Source organism: Lepidochelys kempii, chromosome 1, assembly GCF_965140265.1.
Source record: "Lepidochelys kempii isolate rLepKem1 chromosome 1, rLepKem1.hap2, whole genome shotgun sequence".
In the NCBI taxonomy this organism is placed as follows: domain Eukaryota; kingdom Metazoa; phylum Chordata; order Testudines; family Cheloniidae; genus Lepidochelys; species Lepidochelys kempii.
Genome location: NC_133256.1, coordinates 64,733,248 through 64,751,169, shown reverse-complemented (window position 1 = coordinate 64,751,169; position 17,922 = coordinate 64,733,248).

The following is a 17,922-nucleotide window of genomic DNA, read 5'->3' as shown; positions in this document are numbered from 1 at the left end:
GTTCCACCAGATTTACACCAAGAATATTGATTTAGAGTCAAATGAAACTTTTAAAAATTATTTTACTTTGAATATTTTAAAATGTTTTTACATTTTTTTTACATAAAATTGAAGGAAATTTGACAAAGAAAAGTAATTTCAAGCCACATAATTGAAACATTTTTTTGGAATTTTTTGTTAGAGTTTTTATTTACACCAAGAATATGGTCCTCAGTGTCCCTCTCTACTCTCCTTATTTTCCATACACTTGACAGTGTCTGTGTTCAAGATTCTGTAAGGCAAGACAGTTAAAATTACTGCAGATATTATAGATTCATAGATTCCAAGATCAGAAGACACAATTGTGATCATCTAGTCTGACCTCATGTATAACACATGCCATAGACATTTCCCAAAATAATTTCTAGCATATACCTTTTAGAAAATACATCCAATCTTCATTATAAAATTGCCATTGATGGGGAATGCACCATGACCTTTGGTAAATTATTCCAAAATTTAACTACCCTCATAGTTAAAAATGTATACCCTATTTCCAGTCTGAATTTGTCTTGCTTCAACTTCCAGCCATTGACTCATGTTATACCAGTGGTGGGCAACCTGCAGCCGATCAGGATAATTTGATTGTGGCCGCAAGACATTTTGCTGACCTTGACCGTCTGAGGGCATGCCCCCCCGCAGCACCTAGTGGCCACAGTTCACCATTCTCAGCCAATGGGAGCTGGGGGAAGCAGGGGCCAGCACATCCCTGAAGTCTGCCGCTTCCCTTACAGGCTGTAAGCAAGTCATTCCTTAACTTTCTCTTTCTTAGGATAAATAAATTGAGCTCCTTGTGCCTGTCACTATAAGGTATGTTTTTGAATCCTTCAATCATTTTCATGGCTCTCCTCTGAACCCTCTCCAATTTATCAACATCCTTTGTGAATTGAGGACACCGGAACTGGACACAGCTCTCCAGGAGTGGTCACAGCAGTGGGAACAACAGAGGTAAAATAATCTCTGTCCTCCTGCTTAAGATGCTCCTGTTTCTGCATTCAACGTTCGCATTAGTTCTTTTGGCCACAGCATTGCACTGGGAGTTCATGTTCAAATGATTATCCACCATGACCCCCCAAATCTTTTTCAGGATAGAGTCCCCAGTCCTGTAAGTATGGCTTATATTCTTTGTCCCTAGATGTATACATTTACCATTTAGCTGTATTAAAATATGTATTGTTTGCTTGCACCCAGTTTACCAGGTGATCTAGATTTCTCTGTAACAGGGACTTGTCCTCTTCATTATTTACCACTCCACACATCTGCAACTATTACCAGTGATGATTTTATGCTTTCTTCCAGGCCATTGTTAAAAATGCTAAATAGCATAAGGCCAAGAACTGAATCATGTGGGACCCCAATAGAAACACATTCACACAATGTTGATTTCCTCTTTACAAATACATTTTGAGACCTATGATGAACTACATGTTGTAGATACGTGTTAGGGACTTTTATCTGACAAATAAAGTGCTATGTTTCCTAGTAGCTAAGCTTTGTGGGTCAAAGATTAAGTGTGTGTGTTTCCAATTTTGAGTGATGACAGATAAAATTTATACTTATTTTCCAAAACATTAATTTATTGTATTTCATTTCAACAAATGTGTATTTTTCTGGAAAGAGACACTATATTTCATTAAAGTTGGCAAATAGCTTCTATTTAAATCAATTTATTAAACTCACCAGTCAGTTTTCCAGGAAAAAATAAATTGATTTGCGTGCACAGCACTTCAATTACATCAACTATTTAAAAATGTCAGGCTGGGATTTAATCAAATGGTGTCGTATCGGACTACTGCACCATTTTATGAAGCAGAACCTTCACCTTCCACCCTCCACCTAGCAGACTAGGAAAGAGACAAAACAAAGATAAAAAGTGAAAATAAAATATCTTTCTTACTTGTTTTAAGAAAAAGAGGACTTGTGGCACCTTAGAGAATAACAAATTTATTTGAGCATAAGCTTTTGTGAGTTACAGCTCACTTCGTCGGATGTATTGAGTGGAAAATACAGTGGGGGGATTTTATATACACAGAGAACATGAAACAATGGGTGTTACTATACACACTGAAACAAGAGTGATCAGGTAAAGTGAGCTATTACCAGCAGGGGAGAGAGGGAAAAAATGGAGCAAATGCGGTTGTGTCGTAGAGCTTGTCCTCACCCATAACTATTTCACATTTGGGGACAATGTATACCTTCCAATCAGCGGCACTGCTATGGGTATCCGCATGGCCCCACAGTATGCCAACATTTTTATGGCTGACTTAGAACAACGCTTCCTCAGCTCTTGTCCCCTAATGCCCCTATTCTACTTGCGCTACACTGGTGACATCTTCATCATCTGGACCCATGGAAAAGAAGCCCTTGAGGAATTCCACCATGATTTCAACAATTTTCATCCCACCATCAACCTCAGCCTGGACCAGTCCACACAAGAGATCCACTTCCTGGACACTACAGTGCTAATAAGCGATGGCCACATAAACACTACCCTATACCAGAAACCTACTGATCACTATACTTACCTACATGCTGCCAGCTTTCATCCAGACCACACCAAATGATCCGTTGTCTATAGACAAGCTCTACAATACAACCGCATTTGCTCCAACCCCTCAGACAGAGACAAACACTGCTATTGGATTCCACATCTTCAGTATTTAAAACTCTAGTTAATATTTGTGACTGAACTGGGATTTTATTCAGTGTGGAATTTCCTGACCTGACGCATTAATTGTTGTGCTGCTTACAGTCACCTTATATACTTTACCTGGCATGATGCTTCACAACAATGAAAAGCCAGCACAGGAAATGTACAGTAATCTGTTTCTTGGGGGAGAAAAGGAAAGAAAGAGAGAAAGAAAGAGAGAAAGAAAGAGAGAAAATTTTAAAACTTTTTTTTATTTAAATAGCTTTTGCACTGGGGAAAAGGATATCAACTAGATTGTACCTTGTGGGCATAGTACAGAGTTGCTCTGCCCTGGAAGGAGCCCCAGCAGGCATTATACTGCACTAAGTGAAAAAGTCTCTCTGTGTTCTCCATCTTGCAGGAGATCATGGCTACTGCACTATCCTCTGGGAGGGCTAAATACAGACTCCTCTCTGCACCTGGGAATTTCTCCAGGCCAGGGCAAAGAAGGAGGGGTCATGGGAGCTCAAGAACAGTGATAATGATCCAGTCTCTGTGCAGGATCAAGACACAGTCTAGCTTGTAAGAAAAATATGTCCTGAATTTCTATCAAATATTGAAAAAGTGGGAGTGACCATGAAAACAGACTGCTAACAATATTGTTTTTGCTAACAATATGTAGATCTGTGGCACATTCAGACTTTAAACATTTTTTTATTTTTTATTATTTTTATTAGTGCTGACTAATTCACCATGGCATTATTCTACTACTTTGCTGATAACTCCATGGAGTTTAGGGTGCTCAGCAGTGGAACTATGTAAATAACAGTATTCTTGGTTTGATGGCAATTCCAAAATGTGTGTGTGTGTGTGCATGGGCAGGGAATGTTTCAAATCTACCCAAACATGATTTTTCCCCAGAATGTCAGAGAAGCAAAAAGTTAAGAGAAAATTGATTTAGAGTCAAATGAAACTTTTAAAAATTATATTACTTTGAACATTTTAAAATGTTTTTACATTGGTTTTTTAACATAAAATTGAAGGAAATTTGATAATGAAAAGTAATTTCAAACCACATAATTGAAACTTTTTTTGGATTTTTTGTTAGAGTTTTTATTTTCTACCAAAGTTATTTAACAAAGCTGACATGAATTTTCAAAGAGCTCTGATATTGCCAAATCTGCATTTTTCAAACAAAAAAAGTTTTGAATAAAAATTTCTCCCAGCTTTTCATAGCAGCTCATAGAATCAGCATCTATTTAAGACAGTGAGTGAACAGGAACACTTCTCTAGTTTTGATCTAATACAGAAATTTCTTTTATTCCGGTTTTAGATGTATTGGAGTCACATTGGTGTCAAACCTGAGTATTTTATAGTGAATCAGGCCCCACAACACTGTCGCTACTGGAATCAGTTCCAGAGAGTGGGGTCTGTTCATCCCTGTTCATCCGAACCTAGTGACAGAGGATGTGGAAAAAGCTAATGTACTCAATGCTTTTTTTGCCTCTGTCTTCACTAACAAGGTCAGCTCCCAGACTGCTGCGCTGGGCATCACAACATGGGGAATAGATGGCCAGCCCTCTGTGGAGAAAGAGGTGGTTAGGGACTATTTAGAAAAGCTGGACGTGCACAAGTCCATGGGGCCGGACGAGTTGAATCCAAGAGTACTAAAGGAATTGGCGGCTGTGATTGCAGAGCCATTGGCCATTATCTTTGAAAACTCGTGGCGAACGGGGGAAGTCCCGGATGACTGGAAAAAGGCTAATGTAGTGCCAATCTTTTAAAAAGGAAAGAAGGAGGATCCTGGGAACTACAGGCCAGTCAGCCTCACCTCAGTCCCCGGAAATATCATGGAGCAGGTCCTCAAAGAATCAATCCTGATTGATGGAAGCACTTACATGAGAGGAAAGTGATCAGGAACAGTCAGCATGGATTCACCAAGGGAAGGTCATGCCTGACTAATCTAATCGCCTTCTATGATGAGATTACTGGTTCTGTGGATGAAGAGAAAGCAGTGGATGTATTGTTTCTTGACTTTAGCAAAGCTTTTGACACGGTCTCCCACAGTATTCTTGTCAGCAAGTTAAAGAAGTATGGGCTGGATGAATGCACTATAAGGTGGGTAGAAAGTTGGCTAGATTGTCGGGCTCAACGGGTAGTGATCAATGGCTCCATGTCTAGTTGGCAGCCAGTGTCAAGTGGAGTGCCCCAGGGGTTGGTCCTGGGGCCGGTTTTGTTCAATATCTTCATAAATGATCTGGAGGATGGTGTAGATTGTACTCTCAGCAAATTTGCGGAAGATACTAAATTGGGAGGAGTGGTAGATACGCTGGAGGGCAGGGATAGGATACAGAAGGACCTAGACAAATTGGAGGATTGGGCCAAAAGAAATCCGATGAGGTTCAATAAGGATAAGTGCAGGGTCCTGCACTTAGGACGGAAGAACCCAATGCACAGCTACAGACTAGGGACCGAATGGCTAGGCAGCAGTTCTGCGGAAAAGGACCTAGGGGTGACAGTGGACGAGAAGCTGGATATGAGTCAACAGTGTGCCCTTGTTGCCAAGAAGGCCAATGGCATTTTGGGATGTATAAGTAGAATCATAGAATCATAGAATATCAGGGTTGGAAGGGACCCCAGAAGGTCATCTAGTCCAACCCCCTGCTCAAAGCAGGACCAATTCCCAGTTAAATCATCCCAGCCAGGGCTTTGTCAAGCCTGACCTTAAAAACCTCTAAGGAAGGAGATTCTACCACCTCCCTAGGTAACGCATTCCAGTGTTTCACCACCCTCTTAGTGAAAAAGTTTTTCCTAATATCCAATCTAAACCTCCCCCACTGCAACTTGAGACCATTACTCCTCGTTCTGTCATCTGCTACCATTGAGAACAGTCTAGAGCCATCCTCTTTGGAACCCCCTTTCAGGTAGTTGAAAGCAGCTATCAAATCCCCCCTCATTCTTCTCTTCTGCAGGCTAAACAATCCCAGCTCCCTCAGCCTCTCCTCATAACTCATGTGTTCCAGTCCCCTAATCATTTTTGTTGCCCTTCGCTGGACTCTCTCCAATTTATCCACATCCTTCTTGAAGTGTGGGGCCCAAAACTGGACACAGTACTCCAGATGAGGCCTCACCAATGTCGAATAGAGGGGAACGATCACGTCCCTCGATCTGCTCGCTATGCCCCTACTTATACATCCCAAAATGCCATTGGCCTTCTTGGCAACAAGGGCACACTGCTGACTCATATCCAGCTTCTCGTCCACTGTCACCCCTAGGTCCTTTTCTGCAGAACTGCTGCCTAGCCATTCGGTCCCTAGTCTGTAGCTGTGCATTGGGTTCTTCCGTCCTAAGTGCAGGACCCTGCACTTATCCTTATTGAACCTCATCAGATTCCTTTTGGCCCAATCTTCCAATTGGTCTAGGTCCTTCTGTATCCTATCCCTCCCCTCCAGCGTATCTACCACTCCTCCCAGTTTAGTATCATCCGCAAATTTGCTGAGAGTGCAATCCACACCATCCTCCAGATCATTTATGAAGATATTGAATAAAACCGGCCCCAGGACCGACCCTTGGGGCACTCCACTTGATACCGGCTGCCAACTAGACATGGAGCCATTGATCACTACCCGTTGAGCCCGACAATTTAGCCAGCTTTCTACCCACCTTATAGTGCATTCATCCAGCCCATACTTCCTTAACTTGCTGACAAGAATACTATGGGAGACCGTGTCAAAAGCTTTGCTAAAGTCAAGAAACAATACATCCACTGCTTTCCCTTCATCCACAGAACCAGTAATCTCATCATAAAAGGCGATTAGATTAGTCAGGCATGACCTTCCCTTGGTGAATCCATGCTGGCTGTTCCTGATCACTTTCCTCTCATGCAAGTGCTTCAGGATTGATTCTTTGAGGACCTGCTCCATGATTTTTCCAGGGACTGAGGTGAGGCTGACTGGCCTGTAGTTCCCAGGATCTTCCTTCTTCCCTTTTTTAAAGATTGGCACTACATTAGCCTTTTTCCAGTCATCCGGGACTTCCCCGGTTCGCCACGAGTTTTCAAAGATAATGGCCAGTGGCTCTGCAATCACAGCCGCCAATTCCTTCAGCACTCTCGGATGCAACTCGTCCGGCCCCATGGACTTGTGCACGTCCAGCTTTTCTAAATAGTCCCTAACCGCCTCTATCTCCACAGAGGGCTGGCCATCTCTTCCGCATTTTGTGATGCCCAGCGCAGCAGTCTGGGAGCTGACCTTGTTAGTGAAAACAGAGGCAAAAAAAGCATTGAGTACATTAGCTTTTTCCACATCCTCTGTCACTAGGTTGCCTCCCTCATTCAGTAAGGGGCCCACACATTCCTTGGCTTTCTTCTTGTTGCCAACATACCTGAAGAAACCCTTCTTGTTACTCTTGACATCTCTGGCTAGCTGCAGCTCCAGGTGCGATTTGGCCCTCCTGATAACATTCCTACATGCCCGAGCAATATTTTTATACTCTTCCCTGGTCATATGTCCAACCTTCCACTTCTTGTAAGCTTCTTTTTTATGTTTAAGATCCGCTAGGATTTCACCATTAAGCCAAGTTGGTCGCCTGCCATATTTACTATTCTTTCGACTCATCGGGATGGTTTGTCCCTGTAACCTCAACAGGGATTCCTTGAAATACAGCCAGCTCTCCTGGACTCCTTTCCCCTTCAAGTTAGTCCCCCAGGGGATCGTGGCCATCCGTTCCCTGAGGGAGTCGAAGTCTGCTTTCCTGAAGTCCAGGGTCCGTATCCTGCTGCTTACCTTTGTTCCCTGCGTCAGGATCCTGAACTCAACCAACTCATGGTCACTGCCTCCCAGATTCCCATCCACTTTTGCTTCCCCCACTAATTCTACCCGGTTTGTGAGCAGCAGGTCAAGAAAAGCACCCCCCCTAGTTGGCTCCTCTAGCACTTGCGCCAGGAAATTGTCCCCTATGCTTTCCAAAAACTTCCTGGATTGTCTATGCACCGCTGTATTGCTCTCCCAGCAGATATCAGGAAAATTAAAGTCACCCATGAGAATCAGGGCATGCGATCTAGTAGCTTCCGTGAGCTGCCGGAAGAAAGCCTCATCCACCTCATCCCCCTGGTCCGGTGGTCTATAGCAGACTCCCACCACTACATCACTCTTGTTGCACACACTTCTAAACTTAATCCAGAGACACTCAGGTTTTTCTGCAGTTTCGTACCGGAGCTCTGAGCAGTCATACTGCTCCCTTACATACAGTGCTACTCCCCCACCTTTTCTGCCCTGCCTGTCCTTCCTGAACAGTTTATAACCATCCATGACAGTACTCCAGTCATATGAGTTATCCCACCAAGTCTCTGTTATTCCGATCACGTCATAGTTCCTTGACATCACCAGGACCTCCAGTTCTCCCTGCTTGTTTCCAAGGCTTTGTGCATTTGTATATAAGCACTTGAGATAACCTGTTGATCGCCCCTCATTGCCAGTATGAGGCAGGAGCCCTCCCCTCACAGACATTCCTGCCTGTGCTTCCTCCCGGTATCCCGCTTTCCCACTTACCTCAGGGCTTTGGTCTCCTTCCCCCGGTGAACCTAGTTTAAAGCCCTCCTCACTAGGTTAGCCAGCCTGCTGGCAAAGATGCTCTTCCCTCTCTTCGTAAGATGGAGCCCGTCTCTACCCAGCACTCCTCCTTCATGGAACACCATCCCATGGTCAAAGAAACCAAAGCCTTCTCTCCGACACCATCTGCGTAGCCATTCGTTGACTTCCACGATTCGACGGTCCCTACCTAGGCCTTTTCCTTCCACGGGGAGGATGGACGAGAACACCACTTGCGCCTCCAACTCCTTTATTCTTCTTCCTAGAGCCACATAGTCCGCAGTGATCCGCTCAAGGTCATTCTTGGCAGTATCATTGGTGCCCACGTGGAGAAGCAGGAAGGGGTAGCGATCCGAGGGCTTAATGAGTCTCGGCAGTCTCTCCGTCACATCACGAATCTTAGCCCCTGGCAAGCAGCAGACTTCTCGGTTTTCCCGGTCAGGGCGGCAGATAGATGACTCAGTCCCCCGGAGGAGAGAGTCCCCGACCACCACCACCCGCCTTCTCCTCTTGGGGGTGGTGGTCGTGGAACCCCCAACCTCAGGACAGCGCATCTCATGCCTTCCAACCAGCGGAGTCTCCTTCTGCTTTCTCGCCCCAGACATATCATCTGGTCCACTCTCCGCAACGATACCTGTGGAGAGAACATGAAAGCGGTTAGTTACCTGTGTCTGTGTTACTGGAACCCGGACATTCCGCTTACCTCTTCTGGAGGTCACATGTTGCCAAGCTTCTTCACGGGTCTCTTGGCTCCTCTGTGCAACCTGCTCTATATCTGTAGAGCTTTGTGCCCCTAGAAGCCTATCCTGAGTTTCGTCCAGGAAATCCTCAGTTTCCCGTATGCAACGCAGGGTTGTTATCTGTTGCTCCAGACCTTCAATCTTCTCTTCCAATATGGAGACCAGCTTGCACTTTGTACAGACAAAGTCGCTTCTGTCCTGTGGAAGAAAGACAAACATGGCACATCCAGTGCAGGTCACAACAGCTGAACCCCCCCCCTTCCATATCACCTTCCTACTATGAGCTTCCTCAGAGCAGTTTGCAAGACGTAAGCCTCACTGGGCTCCCTCCAGGTGAACTCCCAGGCAAACTCCTGCTGTGTGCTGCTCTGCTGTCCCCGCTGCTCAGCTGGTTCTCCGCCGCTCAGCTGGTTCGCGAAACTCTGGCTATTTTTAAACAGCCAGGCTTCCCTGTCGCAAACAAACAGACACCCTACTGCCCGCCCCCTGCAGGCTAGCAGCCAATCAGACACTCACTCAGGCTCTCACACTCACACTGTAGGGGCATAGCGAGCAGATTGAGAGACGTGATTGTTCCCCTCTATTCGACATTGGTGAGGCTTCATCTGGAGTACTGTGTCCAGTTTTGGGCCCCACACTACAAGAAGGATGTGGAAAAATTGGAAAACTTCTAGCGGAGGGCAACAAAAATGATTAGGGGACTGGAACACATGACTTATGAGGAGAGGCTGAGGGAACTGGGATTGTTTAGTCTGCAGAAGAGAAGAATGAGGGGGGATTTGATAGCTGCTTTCAACTACCTGAGAGGTGGTTCCAGAGAGGATGGTTCTAGACTATTCTCAGTGGTAGAAGAGGACAGGACAAGGAGTAATGGTCTCAAGTTGCAGTGGGGGAGGTTTATGTTGGATATTAGGAAAAAACTTTTTCACTAGGAGGGTGGTGAAACACTGGAATGCGTTACCTAGGGAGGTGGTAGAATCTCCTTCCTTAGAAGTTTTTAAGGTCAGGCGTGATAAAGCCCTGGCTGGGATGATTTAATTAGGGATTTGTCCTGCTTTGAGCAGGGGTTTGGACTAGATGACCTCCTGAGGTCCCTTCCAACCCTGATATTCTATGATTCTATGAGACTACATCATGAACGACACCATCTCACTTCTTACTTAACATGCAGCCAAATCTTGAAAATTCATTTCTATAGGAGTTAGGCACCAAGATCTAGCTTTTGAAAATTCCATTTGTATATATATATATATATATATATATATATATATATATATATATATATTCCATTTCCATATATATAAACACCCTTAACAGTCTGGCCTCTAGTACTTTGGGATATTTGAAAGTTTTCTGAACAGAATTTACTGCCAGTCTAACCAGGTGGTCACACCCAAAATATATTACCTGTCTCAAAAGTTCCATTCTCTTTTATAGGCATGAAGCTTCAGTAAATTACCTGTTTGCATCCTATTCTTCCTAGAAACTGGTCTTACATCTGTACTCATACTAATTCTTGACTTTCAAGGAACCATTTCTGATTCACCAAAAATTAAGCTCCTTGTGAATACAAAAGAGTAACGCAAAGGGGCTTATTAAACTTTCAATGTTTCATATATTATTCTGGAGCAGCAATTATGGAATCTGAGTTCATTAATGTTCAGTGCATAGTGAAAGCCCATCTGTTTCTTCAGGTTTTTGCCTGAAGGATAGGAACTAATATGTGTATTCTACAATTTACTAGGTAAATACATTTAGTAAATATTTATCATGGGGCTGTCGGTCATGATGCCATAATTAAAGCTGAATCCATAGTGCAATTATAAGCCTTATTTTACACCTCCATCCCTCAATCTCACTTTTAATAGGAACAGATTATTGATTTTTTTTGGTGGGGTGCAGTCAGTAAATCATAGAATCATAGAACTGGAAGGGACTTCAAGAGGTCATCTAGTCCAGCCCCTTGCACTTGTGGTAGGACTAAGTATTATCTAGATCAGGGATCGGCAACCTTTGGCATGCGGGACGCCAAGGTAAGCCCCCTTGCGGGCCGGGCCAGTTTGTTTACCTGCCGTGTCCGCAGGTTCAGCCGATCGCAGCTCCCACTGGCCGCGGTTCACTGCTCCAGGCAAATGGGGGCTGTAGGAAATGGCGTGGGCCAAGGGATGTGCTGGCTGCTGCTTCCCACAGCCCCCATTAGCCTGGAGCAGTGAACCGTGGCCAGTGAGAGCTGAGATCGGCCGAACCTGCAGATGCTACAGGTAAACAAAGTGGCCTGGCCTACCAGGGGGCTCACCCTGGTGGGCACCATGCCAAAGGTTGCTGATCCCGGATCTAGACAATTCCTGACATGGTTTGTCTAACCTGCTCTTAAAAATCTCCAATGACAGAGATTCCACAAACTCCCTACGTAATGTATTCCAGGGTTTAACCACCCTGACAGTTAGGAATCTTTTCCTAATGTCCAACCTAAACCTCCCTTGCTGCAATTTAGGCCCATTGCTTCTTGTTCTACCCTCAGAGGTTAAGAAAAACATTTTTTCTTCCTCCTCCTTGGAACAACCTTTTACATACTTGAAAACTGTTATCATGTCCCTTCTCAGTCTTCTCTTTTGCAGACTAAACATACCCATTTTTTTCAATATTCCCTCATAGGTCATATTTTTTGTTTCTCTTCTCTGGAGTCTCTCCAATTTGTCCACATCCTTCCTGAAATGTGGCACCCAGAACAGGACACAATACTCCAGTTGAGGCCTAATCAGAGCAGAGAGGAAGAATTACTTCTCGTGTCTTGCTTACAACATTCCTGCTAATACCTCCCAGAAGGCAGTTCACTTTTTTTGTAACAGCGTTACACTGTTGACTCCTATTTAGCTTGTGGTCCACTATGATCCCCAAATCCCTTTCCATAGTACTCCTTCCTAGGCAGTCATTTCCCATTTTGTATGTGTGCAACCGATTGTTCCTTCCTAAATGGAGTACTTTACATTTGTCCTTGTTGAATTTCATCCTATTTACTTCAGACCATTTCTCTAGTTTGTCCAGATCATTTTGAATTTTAATCCTATCCTCCAAAGCACTTGCAACCCCTCCCAGTTTGGTATCATCCACAAACCTTATAAGTGTACTCTCTATGCCATTATCTAAATAATTGAACAGAACAGAACTGACAACTGATCCCTGTGGGACCCCACTCGTTATGCCCTTCCAGCATGACAGTGAACCACTGATAACTACTCTCTGGGAACAGTTTTCCAACCAGTTTTGCACTGACCTTATAGTATCTCAATCTAGGTTGCATTTCCCTAGTTTGTTTATGATTGGAGATTGTTTAAAATATAGCAATGCATAAGTCTGGGAAATGACAATCCCTCACAAATGATCCATTTTCAAACTTTCTTTCGCCACTTCTGCCTTCCTATCAGGAAAAAAAAATATTAAATTCACCCAGTCTACATTCAAAACTCACCAAGTTACGCCTGTGCAGAGACTCTTAATCTTACAAATATTAGGAGCTTTTGATTACATTTGCTTTTGAAATAAAGTAGTTATTAACAACTTGTGTATTTACCACTGGTTCAGTGGGAAATTAATTGATTTGGCAGCTTCTGTTAGCCTGAGAAATAACCTGAGCTCTGATCATATATATGGAAGTTGCCAAACTTTTAAGGACAGCTCTGTACAGCCCCACAGAGGAGAGAACATGAAGCAACCATAGAAACAAGTCGGGGGGAGGGGAGGGAGAGAGCTAAAATGGGCATAAAGGCAAAAAAAGAAAGTGCAGGGGGCAAAGAAGAGAACAGATTGGGGAAGAATGAAGACAGAATGCAGGGAGATGAGTAGACGTGTGGGAGAAGCGGAAGAGAAATAGGGAGAACAACAAAAAATGACAATGGCTTTAACATATTTGCCATTAAAGAAAAGCAAATTAAAGGGAGGTTTGGGAGAGAAAATGTTTCTGGGGAGTTTACTGGTTGTAGTAGAAACCAAGATGTTGTACAATTGAGAGGAAATGAGAGAAACGATGGTGCATCATGAGAGATGTAGTCTCAATTCTAACTTTTCCTGCAGCTAAGTCTTGAAAATTCTTGATTAGGCTATATTTGAAAAAAAAAAATAGATTAACTTTTAGTTTAACTCTCACCCTCCACCCCAAACCGAAGGAAATTCTCATACAAGATTATTCATTAAGCTGAATTTAAGGCTGCAATACAGACCAGTAATTTAAGGGTAACCCCCCCCACCCATCCTTACAGGGACATTGTGGCTTTTTGAAAAAGAAAGAAAGAAAAGAAAGAACTGGAAAATCATTGTGTAGGTAAAATGTAAAAGAAACTCAGATATGCCAAAAAAATGATTCAGCCATCTAAACAACTTTAATTCTGTCCTTGTAATAATACCACTCTCCATTCTATCTTTTAATTCTTTCCTAGGAAGGATTTGTTTTTGCAAATCCTAATTTACACAATTAAAGATTTATAGATCAAGCATCTGTATTATAAAAGGTGTTATTTTGAGATTTTGTGATTTTTTTTCTCAAGATATGTGAAAATCACAAGCTATGACTGTGGACTTATTAAATGTTGAAAAATCACTGTATTGGTCTTGTAGGTACATCCCTGACATTCTCCCATCTTCATCTTTTTTCCTAAGGCTTTAAGAAGTCTGCAGTTTATGGAAGCAGAAAAATCAAATGTGGGAAAGAGATTGCACTTGTACAACTTGTATAGATTTGTATGTTTGATGTCAATTGTAAGGGACTTGCTTAGACACCAAATTAACCTTAGCTCTTTTTGCTAAATTTATAATCTGGGCCTATAAATTTTCTTAGTTGTGCAAGCCCTGTATTTACAGATACTTTTATCACTGGAGACACATCCATTATGTTGACATTTAGATACCACTTTAATAAACACAACAGAAAGGTCTCAGATAGTTGTAGACATGGGCCCAATTCTGTCTTTATCTTAAGAGGTGCAACTCCTATAGATTAAGGAGAGTTGTACCCGATAGAGGTACCATGAATTAGGAATAACCATAAAGTCTTAGGCCCCAATTAAATAAAGCATTTACACACATGCTTAACTATAAACATATGCTTAAGTCCCAATTAAGTCAATGGGCCTAAACCACATGCTGCTTTGAGAAAAAGGCCAGATAACTGAATCTGGAAGAAAACAAAGAATTTCTCAAATCAGGATTTTGTGAAGTATGTTTTTTTTTTTTTCCCTGTGTGGATTATATATGGTTGTAGAGAAGGCTGTTTGTGTGAGTAAGGCATTGTCATGTTTGTGGCCACTGCTGAGATAAAACTCTTTGATTTGGATAAGTAATGCTTGGTTTGAGTTTCTTTCTCTCCCCACATCCCCAATCTCAGGGAATCACCGAAGGGCAGAGTTCAGGGTATTTGCATGTCTTATTGTACATTTCTATACTCTCAGATATATAGGGTGACTCTTTAGTCTAACATTAATACTAAATGTCCTTTGTTTCTAATCCTTGGTTTTGTTTTATAAATAAAATTTTCTTAAGTGTTTTTTTTTAACCATTAAGTTACTGCTCTTTATTATTATTCTTCATCTGTATTTCCATAGCACTTATGGTCCCTAGTTATAAACCAGGATCCCGTTGTGCTAGGTGCTATACAAACACAGAGCTTGCAATCTAAGTGTAACTCCAAGGAGCTTGCAATCTAAGTATAAGTCAAGAGTCAACACCTGGACACAGGCAGACAGGTGGGGGAGTACAAAGAAACACAGACAGTATTGGTCAGCATGATAGGCAGTGGTCTCTGCAGGCTAGCACCCTAACCATTGTCAAGTTTTCTGTAGATATATCATGAAAAAAGGGGTTTTAGGAGGGATTTGTGGATGGATGATGAGGTGGCTTTGCAGATGCTTACAAGGAGCATCTCCCAACAGGGTAGGGCAGCACAAAGGTGTTTGTTTGAAAATTTAGCAAGGCATCATGGGCCAATTGGAAGTGAGCATAGAGAGCTTGATGGTGAGTGAGGAAATAATAGATATGGCAGGGACTGATTGTGAACGGTCTTGAAAAGCGAATACAAGCCAGATTATGTTGATATGATAAAGAAGGAGGAGCCAGCAGTCTGTTTTATTCATCTTTACTTCAGTTTAACAAACATTTTGTCTGGAAATTATACTTTTTTTTAACATATGAACCCCTAGGCTTGTGGAGGCAGATTTAAAACAAAACAAAACAAAAAAAAATCCTGAGAAGTAACTAAACAAATAAATCATCATTTGGGCCTGAAATTACCCATTTTGATTATGCAACTCATTTATTTATTTTTTTCTGTGCAAATGATGTGCCCTCATTTTTTTGTAGTTATGTTTAAGGAGCATGTTTGAAATGTTTTGTCCAAATTGACTACAAATATAGCAGTGACATTTGAAAGCAGAGGCTGTTTATACATACAGATGCCTGTTTAAAAAATGAAAAATAAACTACAATGCATTCATTCGAAAAGTGAGAAAGCTGGTCAGACTTCCAGTTTAGCTCATATCGTCATGCAAATCCCTTAAACATGCCAATTTTAAAAAGTCAGCACTCATCATACAAGGGTATGTTTTATAGGTAGTCTAATGCCTGCATTCAGAACACTGCAAGAGATGTGCTACTTGCAGATATTTGAATGAAACTCACAACAGTGATAGCTATCAACAAGTGCCTGCTACAGATCAAAACAAATTTAAATCCTAGTACAAAGCAGGCTGCGTACCTACTCATTACTAAGTACTGGGTAATGGCAATCAATGTCTACTGTAGGCTATTTCCTCCCTCCTCCCCATAAAATTAATTTTAAAACTCTTGAACCTCCTAGTGATTGTGTTCTTGATTCTGCTGGGGTTACATGATTATTTTAGTCAAGTAGATCTTAAAACATGGATGTTATTTCAGTCAAAAAATTAAAACTCTTACAGATATTAGATCTTGTTATTCAAGGAAATGTTTTGGATATTTTAGCTTCACAGTGCCCTTTCAAATATCACACTTAGTTTGAGAAAAGACCTATCAAGGAGTTGTTCTAACGTACCATTGTTTTTGCATAAATGGACTAATAAATTTTCTCCACTGACAAAGTAGGCTTTTTGTGTTGGCCTGTGCTTTAAACTAGAACTATAGCCCCCTGGCCCACTCCATGGCCAAAAGTAAAAAACTGACTGTATAGCCCATAGAATTACTTTGCTAGCTATCTTACTAATCCAGCCAGTCGTATCAAATAATATGTTTCTTTTCTGAATTAATCCATTTCATTCTTGTATTTTATCAGTGTTAAATCCTATGAATTTAGGATGTGTTGAAGCATACGATATGTGTTTCCTAATATACGTAGAATAAGTTTTGCTGAAATGCAAGAAGCCTACTGGCCTTGTAAGATCCGGTAAGATCCGCTATATAGCTAAAAGTATAATCAGTTAAGAGTAAGTCAGCATAAAAGCTGGTAACCTTTGGCACAGATAAGAATGGTCCCTGAACTTTGGGAAACCGGTTGGTAACCCCAGGGTATACCACAACTTGGAAGTCAGCAAGAGAGACTAGGTTGGCAGTTTTGGGAGTGAAATAATCCTTATTTATATAGAGGGAGTAAGTCTCATAATCCACTAACATATAGGACAGTGGTCTCCAAAGTGGGGTGAGCGCAAGACCATCCCTGGGGGTGCGCGGCCGGAGGAGCGCCGCCGAAGGAGCACTGCTGGCACCCTTGATTGTCTGGAGGCACACCGGCGGCAGCTCTTCTTTTTTTTTTTTTTTTGCGTTTCCCTAGAGCTGGCCCTGGGGGTGTGTGAACCAAAAAGTTTGGAGACCACTGCTATAGGATAAGGATACCTATACATTTCTTAGGGTCCAGAAATAAGATTTGTGTATAGTAGGTTGGGCCTGAATTACATAGTGTCAGGATCCTATAAAATATCTTGTTTCAGAGTAGCAGCCGTGTTCGTCTGTGTTCGCAAAAAGAAAAGGAGGACTTGTGGCACCTTAGAGACTAACCAATTTATCTGAGCATAAGCTTTTGTGAGCTACAGCTCACTTCATCGGATGCATATTGTGGAAAATACATTGGGGAGATTTATATACATAGAGAACATGAAACAATGGTTACACTCTGTAAGGAGAGTGATCACATAAGATGAGCTATTACCAGCAGGAGAGCAGGGGGGAGGGGGGGAGGGGGAACCTTTTGTAGTGATAATCAAGGTGGGCCATTTCCAGCAGTTAACAAGAGTGTCTGAGGAACAGTGGGTGGTGGGGGGCAAATAAACATGGGGAAATAGTTTTACTTTGTGTAATGACCCATCCACTCCCAGTCTTTATTCAAGCCTAAGTTAATTGTATCCAGTTTGCAAATTAATTCCAATTCAGCAGTCTCTCGTTGGAGTCAGTTTCTGAAGTTTTTTTGTTGAAGAATAGCCACTTTTAGGTCTCTAATCGAGTGACCAAAGAGATTGAAGTGTTCTCCGACTGGTTTTTGAACGTTATAATTCTTGACGTCTGATTTGTGTCCATTTATTCTTTTACGTAGATACTGTCCAGTTTGACCAATGTACATGCAGAGGGGCATTGCTGGCCCATGATGGCATATATACCAGTCGGAGAACACTTCAATCTCTCTGGTCACTCGATTAGAGACCTAAAAGTGGCAATTCTTCAACAAAAAAAACTTCAAAAACAGACTCCAATGAGAGACTGTTGAATTGGAATTAATTTGCAAACTGGATACAATTAACTTAGCCTTGAATAGAGACTGGGAGTGGATGGGTCATTATACAAAGTAAAACTATTTCCCCATGTTTATTCCCCCCCCCCCCGTTCCTCCCACGCTCTTGTCAACTGCTGGAAATGGCCCACCTTGATTATCACTACAAAAGGTTCCCCCCACCCCCCACTGCTCTCCTGCTGGTAG